Source organism: Macaca thibetana, chromosome 1 (genome assembly GCF_024542745.1).
Source record: "Macaca thibetana thibetana isolate TM-01 chromosome 1, ASM2454274v1, whole genome shotgun sequence".
Taxonomy (NCBI): Eukaryota; Metazoa; Chordata; class Mammalia; order Primates; family Cercopithecidae; genus Macaca; species Macaca thibetana.
In genome coordinates, this window is record NC_065578.1 from 50,179,970 (window position 1) to 50,191,002 (window position 11,033).

At 40.3% G+C, this 11,033-nt stretch overlaps 1 pseudogene across 1 annotated transcript; it reads right to left on the reverse strand.

Annotated features, from left to right (window-relative positions):
* Positions 1–9,832: 9,832 nt before the first annotated feature.
* LOC126947790 (uncharacterized) lies at positions 9,833–10,647 on the reverse strand (annotated as a pseudogene). Its single transcript, XR_007723203.1, has one exon. The product of XR_007723203.1 is annotated as an uncharacterized LOC126947790 (transcript).
* Between the last annotated feature and the right edge of the window lie 386 nt (positions 10,648–11,033).

An 11,033-nucleotide genomic window follows, 5' to 3' on the forward strand; every position in this document is an offset into this window, starting at 1 on the left:
CAATGATACTAAATTACCTGACAGAAAAATCACCTCACACAAAAATCATGTACTAATTTGGGGAAAAGGAGTGGAGAAAAAAGCATTTAAATTCTTTCCATTAAATTAAAAGATTACTGTCTCCTATCCAATATTGTCGGAGGAAATAAAATCCTAGATATTTAGGGAAAGAATCTGAACATGCTAAAAACAAGTGGTCTCCATTCACAAGTGTGATGGTAATTGATCTGAGAGGATGATCTGAAGATGTTTTAATGTAGTTGTGAATATGTTAGCATAGAAGAATGCTAAAAAAATTGAATTATATTGAATTTTATCATAATTTGAAGGTTATTAAATCCTATTTATACAAAAAATATACTTTGATAAGTGTCTTTTCTTGGTACTTCTTAATTTATTCACTTATTCAGTGTATATTTCAGTGAAAGAAAAGAAACACATAAGCAAGCAAGTTAATAAATCAATATTTATTTTGCATCCGTATGACCTAGTTTAATATTTAAGACTCCTTCATGGATTGGGCTTTATTATCCCATCTTACAAATCAGGAACTCAGATTTGATGACGCTAAGTCACTTGTCCACAGTCACAGGCTAGTAATCTATAGCACAAGGATACAAACTGGTGTCTTTTTCTACTGCACTATGGCCAGATGGAAAGATCTTTCAGGAAAATTACCACAAATCCATCAACTCAACAATCACATATTAAGGACCCATCATTATGGTCACTTAATAGGTTTACAGTCTTGGGACTAATTATATCTGAGGCTTTCCACATCTGTGAAATGGGGGTAGTAATACCTAATTTGCCATGTTATTGTAAATAATAAATGAAATGTGTGCAAAGTTCCTGGTACTCAGTAAGCCTTTAATAAATTGCAGCTATTACAGGAATACACAGTAATAGAAAATCCATGCTTGACCTCAAGGAACTTAAAAAACGATTTGGGTAAATAAAGTTTACATATGGCATACTAAAGCAACTGGAAAGTAAGCAGGGTATAAGCAAGTGCATAGTAGTGTGTGGTGCAGATTGCACCCAAAAGCAGCCTTATTATGGAAAATCTTGTAGAAGGCTAATGATATGGATTCGAATGTCCTACAGTGGAAACCTTTCCTTACTGAGAAGAAAAAGGAAAAGCTACCTCAAAATGTTTGTTTTTCTAGCATGTAACCTCTGAAGGTGTTTATGTCTAACAAATATATCAGGTGAACAATGGAAAGTGACTTCATGGACAGAAAACATAAAAATCATACATAAGCAGGTATTTTGAAAGATACCTCTTTCATTATTTTGAAATAAGTAAATATGATACTCTGATACAAATAAGAATAGAAAAACAGCAAGGAGTTTCATAATCATTACAAAATGGGATCCATAATAAGTAGTATAGAATAGTGAATGGCTTTAGGGCAAAATAAACTTATTTCTAACTCTGGTACTTATGTATCACACCTTGGAAGAGGCATTTCATCTTTCTGAACTTTACTTTCTGTATTTGAAAAATGGGTATAATAATATTTACAGAGTTGTGATATTTACAAATAATATTTATTAATAAAGTCACTTCAAACTCTAATATAGGAAACTTGAAAGGTCATAAACCTACAGGTTTCCTGAGACCTAGATTTAATTATATTAATCAGAAAAAAAGAAAACCCATCCTAGGTGACCATGACCCTGAGTAACACGGACATTTGTGAATTAATGAAAACTTCAAATTAAGACTTAAAGTTATCACTCCAAGCAACTTTACCTACCTATGCATCTGCTCAGTATACGAGTACATTCAGTTTAATAACCAACAGGTAATTTAGGAAATATCTATTATATGTGAGGTATTGTTCTATATGCTTGTATTCAATGGTAAGTAAGACACCATCTCAACTCTCAAGAAACTAGCAATTTTGTGAGACAAAAATGCCATGTACAGAATACAATAGAATATTAGGCATAACTGAGATGTAAAATAAATAATAAATTTCACTTGGAAAGTAATAATAAGTACCTGAGAGAAACCAAACCCCATTTTCAGAAAGTTATTATTGAAGAATCAAGTAGACTTCCATTTCCAACAAAATGAAAATTAAATATCCTAAAAAATCTTCCCAGCACAAAACAAATTGCTGCATAAAATATTTTTAAAAACATATTTTGGAATGCAGAGTTGCATTAGTAAAAAAGTAAGAAAAATCTACACAGACAAAAAATGAAAGCCAAGTCCTGATGCCAGTTGCTCTGGGGGCAGCTACTGACCCCTGGTATATTAGTTTCGTGGGGCTGCCATAAAAATGTACCACAAACTCAGTGCCTTAAACAACCGAAATTTATTGTCTCACAGTTCTGGTGCCTGGAAGTCTGAAATCAAGGTGTTTATAGAATTGGTTCTTTCTGAGGGCAGTGAGGGGAATTGTTTCATTCCTTTCTCCTGGGTTCTGATAGCCTCAGGCATTCCAGGCTTGTAGATGGCTTTCCTTCAGTGTCTTCACTTTTCATAAAGACATCAGTCATATTGAATTAGGGCCCACCCTAATGACTTCATCTTAACTTGATCATCTGCAAAGATCCTATTTCCAAATAAGGTCACAATCACAGGTACTGGAGGTTAGGACTTCAGCATCTTCTGAAGTGACACAGTTCAACTCCTAACACCTGGTAAACTACAAATTTCATTTTAAAGGGACTCAGAGAGGGATAAAAGCCAAAGCTTAGGGCAACTGCAAAGTGAGAAGACTGATAGAAGGCCCCTTTATAAAGCTAGTATCCCAAAGGACAGTACACCTAGGGAAAAGTTAAATTAAGTGTTTATTCAAAATTTTTGCTCATCTTTATGTTTCTGTTTTATTATCTTACTATTGAGTTTTGAGAGTCCTTTGTACATCCTGCATACAAGTCTTTCATCAGTGATGTGTTTTGTAGATATTGTCTCCCAGTCTGTGGCTTGTCTTGTTATTTTTCTTGTGTCTTTTTTTTTTTTTCCCCCAAGATAGGGTCCCACTGTGTTGCCCAGCTGGGCTCAACTCCTGGGCTCAAGTGAGCCTCCCACCTCAGCCTCCCAAGTAGCAGGAATTACAGATCTGTACCACCATGCCCAGCTTGTGTCTTTTGAAAAGAAGTTTATAATTTAATGATGTTAGGAAGAGCTGTATAAACTGATATGGAGTCATGAATGAATGAACAAAATATTATATCTATACAAAGAAATATTTTTAGTCATAAGTACTGATAAATGCTACAACATGGATGAACCTTGAAAACATTATGCAAAGTACAAAAAGCCAAGAAAAAGACCACATATTGTATAATTCCATTTATGTGAAATGTCCAGAATAGGCACATTTATACAGACAGGAGTAGATTAATGGTTGTCAGGAGCTGTAAGAGGGGAATGACTGCTGATGGGTACAAAGTTCCTTTCAGGGTGATGAAAATGTTGGTGAACTGGATTGTGGTGATTGCTGAACAACTTTTTGAATATACTAGAAACCACTAAATTTTAAACTTTATTAAAAGGATGAATTTTATGAGATGTAATTATGTATCAGTTTTTTTAAAAGAAGAGAGAAACAGAAACTTTTTTTAAAGATGTACATCTACTTCCCTTAATACGAAGATAATGATGACTACAAATATAACTTGTTCTTTAGATTTTTAATTTATGTAGCTTCTTGGAGTACTGAGAAGAGTTTGTTTCCTTATTTCTTTCCCACTATAGACAATGAAGAAAAGTGTTTATTTTGCTCACTTCACTATCTAATTCCTAGCGTGGTAACTAGCACTTGGTAGGCACCCAGTAAATATCTGTTGAATTTAAAAAGAAAGTAGAACGAGTGATAGAATTAAGAAATCCTATTTTATTCCCACCAATGTAATATTCAATTAGAAATTACTGTATGAAACTTTGCTGGGGAACAGGATATTTACATAATCTCAAAGTATCCAATGGAGAGATCTTTTGGACACCACTTTAATCAGTGATCAAACTTAGCATGACCATAACGGAATGAACTGACAGTTGCCTCCTGATGTGATATAGTGGGAAGTACACAACATCAGCTATGAAGTATTCTTGCCAAGAATGTTTAACCTAATTTTTGAAAGGTAATACAATAAAAACGGATTGTGAGACATTCTGTGAGACTACTGGCTAGACTATTTTTATTTATTTATTTATTTTTGAGAAGGAGTCTCACTCTCTCATCCAGGCTGGAATGTGATGGCACCATCTCGGCTCACTGCAACCTCCACCTCCCGGATCCAAGTGATTCTCCTGCCTCAACCTCCCGAGTACCTTGGATTACAGGCATGTGCCACCACGCCCAGCTAATTTTTCTATTTTTAGTAGAGATGGGGTTTCACCATGTTAGTTGGCCAGGCTGGTCCCGAACTCTTGACCTCAGGTGATCCACCCACCTCGGCCTCCCAAAGTGCTGAGATTACAGGCATGAACCACCAGCGTGCCTGGCCTTTTTTTTTTTTTTTTTTTTTTTTTTTTTTTTTTGAGTTAAGAGTTTTGCTCTTGTTCACCAGGCTGGAGTGCAATGGCGTGATCTCAGCTCACCACAACCTCCACCTCCCAGGTTCAAGTGATTCTCCTGCCTCAGCCTCCTGAGTAGCTGGGACTACAGGCATGTGCCACCATGCCCAGCTAATTTTGAATTTTCAGTAGAGACAGGGTTTCTGCATGTTGGTCAGGCTGGTCTCGAACTCCTGACCTCAGGTGATCCACCTGCCTCGGCCTCCCAAAGTGTTGGGATTACAGGTGTGAGCCACCGTGCCAGCCCACCTGGCCATATTTTTATAAGTCAATATTATCTAAGGGAAAAAAAGCAAGGGGAACTTTTATAGATAAAAGTGACTAAAAAGATAATACATGCAGCAACAATGCATGGTCTTTGCTTGGATTCTCAACTGAATAAAGACAACTTTGAAGGACGTTTGTGGACAATTAGGGAAATGTGAATATGGACTGATGATTGGACAAGATTATCATATCAGTGTTAAATTTCTTGGGTGAGATAATGCCATTGTGATTACGTAGGAGAATATCTTTGTTCTTAGAAACTACCAAGAGTTGATATTTTGAAAAGGTTAATAATATTGATAAACCTTTAGCTAGACCAAGAAATACAGAAAACAAAATTTATTACTACAGATATTTAAAGGATAAAGGAAAATACTGTGAACAAATTTATGCCAAAAAGAGAGAAAAAGTAAGAAAGAAATTGAATTCTTAATTAAAAACACTCCTGTAAAAGAAACTCCAGGCACGAATGACTTTACTGGTTAATTTTACCAAACGTTTAAGAAACAATACTACACAAACTCAGAAAATAGAGAAGGGAGAAATAATTTTTGATTCATTTTATGATGTCAGCATAACCTGATACTGAAACAGGCATTACAAGAAAATAAAAGATTATGCCTCATGAACATAGATACAAAAATTCCTTTTTTCATTTTATTTATTTATTTATTTATTTATTTATATTTTATTTATTTATTTTTGAGACAGAGTCTCGCTGTGTCACCAAGGCTGGGATGCAGTGGCACGGTCTCAGCTCACTGCAACCTCCGCCTCTGGATTCAAGTGATTCTCCTGCCTCAGCCTCCTGAGTAGCTGGGACTACAGGCATGCGCCACCATGCCCAGCGAATTTTTTGTATTTTTTTTTAGTAGAGATGGGGTTTCACCATGGTGGCCAGGCTGGTCTCAATCTCCTGACCGCAAGTGATCTGCCTGTCTCGGCCTTCCAAAGTGCTGGGATTATAGGCATGAACCACTGCATCTGGCAACAGATACAAAAATTCTCAACAAAATATTACCAAATAGAATTCAGTAATATGTAATCTAGTTTGAGCAAGTGAAGTTTAGTGCAGAAGTCCAAGGTTGTTTTAACATTCAAAGGTCAATCAATTTAGTTCACTACATTCACAAAGTATACGAGAAAAACCATATGATCATCTCAATTAATGTAGAAAAAGCATTTGCAAAACTCAACATCCATTCATGATTGAAAAATAAACTCTCAAAAATAGTAAGAAAATAGAACTTCTTTATTCTCTAAAGGGCATTTAGGCAAAATTTACAGCTAACCTCATTTTTTTTCCACTCCTGCGAGAGAGTCTCGCTCTATCACCCAGGCTGGAGTGCAGTGGAGCTATCTCGGCTCACTGCAACCTCCACCTCCCAGGTTCAAGCAATTCTCCTGCCTCAACCTCCCGAGTAGCTGGGATTACAGGCACGTGCCACCACGCCCGGCTAATTTTTGTATTCTTAGCAGAGATGGGGATTTCACCATGTTGGCCAGGCTAGTCTCGAACTCTTGACATTGCGATCCGCCTGCCGTGGCCTCCCAAAGTGCTGGGATTACAGGCGTGAGCCACCGTGCCCAGCCAGCTAACCTTATATGTAATTGTTACACTGAATGTTTTCTCTCTCAGATCGGAACAAGGTGAGGATGCACACTCTACTTCTATTCAACGTTACACTGGCTATCTTAGTCAACACTATCTTAGCCAACACTAAGCCAACTATATTGGCTCCAGCACAACACTAAAAATGCACATAACCTTTGATCCAGCAACTCTACTACTAGGAATCTACCCTAAGGAATTATAAATTTCCCTTAAACTCATTTGTACAACTGTTTACTTGACATCTCTTATCGTGTGTCTAGTAGGCATCTCAAATTTATGATGTCCCAAACTAAACTTTTAACTTTCATTCCATAAAACCTGTTTCTTCCGTGTTTCCTCTCAATAAATGGCCTACAATCACCCAAATGCTAAGGACAATCAATCTTGATTCTTCCTGTCTGTTATCTAAATTATTAGCAAATTCTGTCAACTGTATCACCAAAATATATTTATGTTTTATATATACTATTTATATTATGTATATGTATTATGAATCTGATGACTTTTTACCTTTTTCATCATTGTGCCTTACTGGCTCTAATTAGCTGGCATACCAATCTCTGATGTAATCACTATGGCTTTGGCCAACCTTGAGTCATGCCCATCTCTGGTGCATTGAGTGATTTCTCCCCAAAGCACCTGGATGAATGGATATTGGCAAAAAGATAGATTTTGGCTAAAATGCTGCAGGATGACTGTTTAATTGCTTAGGTTATCTGTTTATATTTACATATGTGGTAGACTAGGAAAAATGGAAAGAAAAACAGCATTTAGTGTTTATGATGTGCTATAAAATATTCTTATGTGTAAACATAAGAAAACATGCTTGTTTTCAAATGTGAATTAACTTAAGCAACCTAAACAAATCTTTTAGCATATTTTAAATTATCTAGAGCCAGTTTATTCTTTTAAAAAGTCATATTAATAACTTAATAAATCCTTTTTGACATAGAACGGAACAATTTGATGTTATATGCAATATGACAGATTCCTTTATATGGCAAAAATACTTTTTTTTTTTTTTTGAGACAGAGTCTTGCTCTGTCACCCCGGCTGGAGTGAGTGGTACGATTTCAGCTCATGCAACCTCCATCTCCCGGTTCAAGCATATCCTGCCTCAGCCTCCTGAGTAGCTGGGACTACAGGTGCCCACCACCATGCCCAACTAATTTTTGTATTTTTAGTAGAGACCAGGTTTTACCATGTTGGCCAGGCTGTTTTCTAACTCCTGACCTCAAGCAATCCACCTGCCTCGGCCCCGCAGAGTGCTGGGATTACAGGAGTGAGCAACCACATCCAGCCTAAAAATACTTTTTTCATTCTTTGTTTTCTTTCTTTTTTTTTTTTTTTTTAGATGGAGTCTCGCTCTGTCACCCAGGCTGGAGTGCAGTGGCTCGGTCTTGGCTTACTGCAACCTCCACCTCCCAGGTTCAAGTGATTCTCCTGCCTCAGCCTCCCGAGTAGCTGGGACTACAGGCACATGCCACCACGCCAGCTAATTTTTTTGTAGTTTTAGTAGAGATAGGGTTTTACCATGTTAGCCAGGATGGACCTCGTGATCCACCCACCTCATCCTCTCAAAGTGCTGGGATTACAGGTATGAGCCACCATGCCCAGCCAAAAATACTTTTTTTTTTTTTTTTTTTTTTTTTTTTTTTTTGAGACGGAGTCTCGCTCTGCCGCCCAGGCTGGAGTGCAGTGGCCGGATCTCAGCTCACTGCAAGCTCCGCCCCCCGGGTTCCCGCCATTCTCCTGCCTCAGCCTCCCCAGTAGCTGGGACTACAGGCGCCCGCCACCTCGCCCGGCTAGTTTTTTTTGTATTTTTTAGTAGAGACGGGGTTTCACCATGTTAGCCAGGATGGTCTTGATCTCCCGACCTCGTGATCCGCCCGTCTCGGCCTCCCAAAGTGCTGGGATTACAGGCTTGGGCCACCGCGCCCGGCCCAAAAATACTTTTTTCTAAGGGGCTATTTAATTCAGTGCTCACACACTTAAAACATAAAAGTAGGCCTGCTTTACATTTTTGTTCAAGTATCCTTTAAAACCTCTGCTCAGTCTATTGCTGATTTATCTGGTTTCTTCATTAGACACCCAAGAGAACAGTTTTCTTCATTTGAAATATATAATTGCCAATTAGGGCATAGTTCTAAACTTGAAACAGTCTTACATAGGATACTACAGTTATCCTATGTAACTGTAGTAACTGCTTTAACTGCAAAATTTTAGAAGAATTATAACTCTTTAAAAGAAATGTTCTTTATATTTAATCTCATATGATTATTGCTGTTCAAGAAAGTTATGTCTGTCGGATGCAATGTGTACATTCAATACACATGTATTAATTACATCCAACAGTACCACTATATGTGAGGACTGTAATAGGTAGTAAGGTACAAAAACTTAATTTTTGCCTACATGGAATTATAGTTTAGGCCTATTTATATAGAAGTGGTTTGTGCTGCCTCCATATGATCTACGCTTAAATATAGTTTATTATATTTATTTATTATATTTATATTAATATAATTTATTTTCAGCTGACACCTAATGCCTCGTTCCCATTGACTCCCTTGTCCTTCAGGTCTAAGGGTGTTGCTAATGGCTTCTGGCTGTCTTTGGTTCTTAAGATGTTTTTCTTCCCTTGTTTTTTGTTTTGTTTTGTTTTGTTGTTGTTGTTTCCAAACGATTGCATTTATTATAAACAAGGGTACAGACCCTAGACTCAGAAACACAACAGTTTCAAAGCTAAGACAGCTCTGGTGAAACAGTAATAGAGGGAGGAGGAACACTGAGGTATTCATGTCTGGGCCAGAGCTGCCATCCAGGGCCCCACACCCCACCTTTGGTCCAGATAGCCCCTTGGCCCAGGTGTCCCTGCTGCCAGAACACCCTGGACTGGGGTACAGGAGTTGCATATTCCATGAGGCTGGTGTCAGGGGAAGCAGGGACTCACAGTTGCCAGGTTGTCCGTCTCCTCTGAGCCAATTTCCCTCCACAACCCAGGGGTTTCAGTCTCATATCAACGATCATGTTTTAAAACAGAAAACAGGCAACATGTTTGGCTAAAATAAAATGAAAACACTGCAGGGAAGAGACCTGAGTGTGCTGGTGGACAGGAGCCCTGCTCACCTGTAGGAAGGGAGGGGCAGCAAGGGCAGCAGAGCTCCCTGTGGGCAGCTAGGCTGTGTGTGGATGTGGCCCTCCGGGTGGTCCCAGGGAAGATGCAGAGACAGGGAACAGTCCAGGCAGACAGCTAACAGGTGAGGAGGGCTCTGCCTGAGGTGTTCTGGCATCAGGTGGCTGCCTGACCCCCAACAGGCATGACACAGGCTCCAGGGAACAATGGGACATCTGCCCAAAGGATCAAAGCCCAACTTGGTCAGATCCCAAGCTTCACCTGCATCATGTCGAGCAGCAGCTGGCTACGCTGCAGAAACCAGAACACATCTGCATCATACAGAAAGCTGCGCCATTCTGGTGTGACAGGCCATACTTGGTCACCCTAGGGTAAGCTGGAGAAGAACTCCAGATGTGCCTTGGAGAGCCCCCTACCTCTCAGGGGCCACCTCACAGGGTGCCCCCACCACCCCATTCTTTGAGTTTGGTTTGAGATTTTAGGAAGCGTAATTTCAGGTGAGGAAGAAAACAAAGTCTGGTCCCAGCCCACTCTGGCAAGGATCGTTCCCCACCTCGTCAGCATCAGAGGAAGCCACATATACAGGCAGGACACACACAGCACGCATGGGCCGCAAGGAACTGTGCCTGCACACCACTCACACACACACAACATAACCAAGTGGCAGCCAGAGAGGTCGGGGGACGCTCAGAGGACCATCTTCCGGGCATCCATGTAGGCCGGGTTGTAAGGAGGCTGGCTGGCGGGATAGGGTGCCGCTGCTCCTCCAGCCGGGGTCTCGTGGTAGGCCGGCGGGCCCATGGGCTGGGCCAGGTAAGGTGGTTACTGCGTTGGGTAGGGTGCTACTGGCATCCCTGGCTGAGGTGGCATGGTGTGGTACCCCTGGTAGCTTGGTCCAGGGTAGCTGGGCGGCACACTTGGAGGCTGAGGATAAGGGGCATGCACCACAGTGGTGGATGTAGTGGTGGTGACAACCGGACGTGGTTGGCGGCATGTCATGTACAGGCAGCAGCAGGAGCAGGTGAAGCAGATGATGACAGTGATGACAGCACAAAGATGGTCAGGCCAACGGCCAAGGTCGCTCCGAACCCCATGTTAGCCTCTGCCTTCACCCAGAGGCCTCCTGTACCCCTGGGCTTCCCCTCTTCTCATTGTGGACCACTCAGTTTCAACTTCCTCCCCTTTTGGAGAAAAGGCTGTTTTTTTGTTTGTTTGTTTGTTTTGAGACAAAGTCTTGCTCTGTCGCCTAGGCTGGAGTGCAGTGGCACAATCTCAGCCCACTGCAACCTCTGCCTCCTGGTTTCAAGCCATTCTCCTGCCTCAGCCTCTTGAGTAACTGGGATTACAGGCGTGCGCCACCGCGCCGCTAATATTTTTGTGTTTTTAGTAAAGACGGAGTTTCAACATGTTGGTCAGGCTGGTCTCAAACACCTGACCTCATGATCTGTCCACCTCAGTCTCCCAAAGTGCTGGGA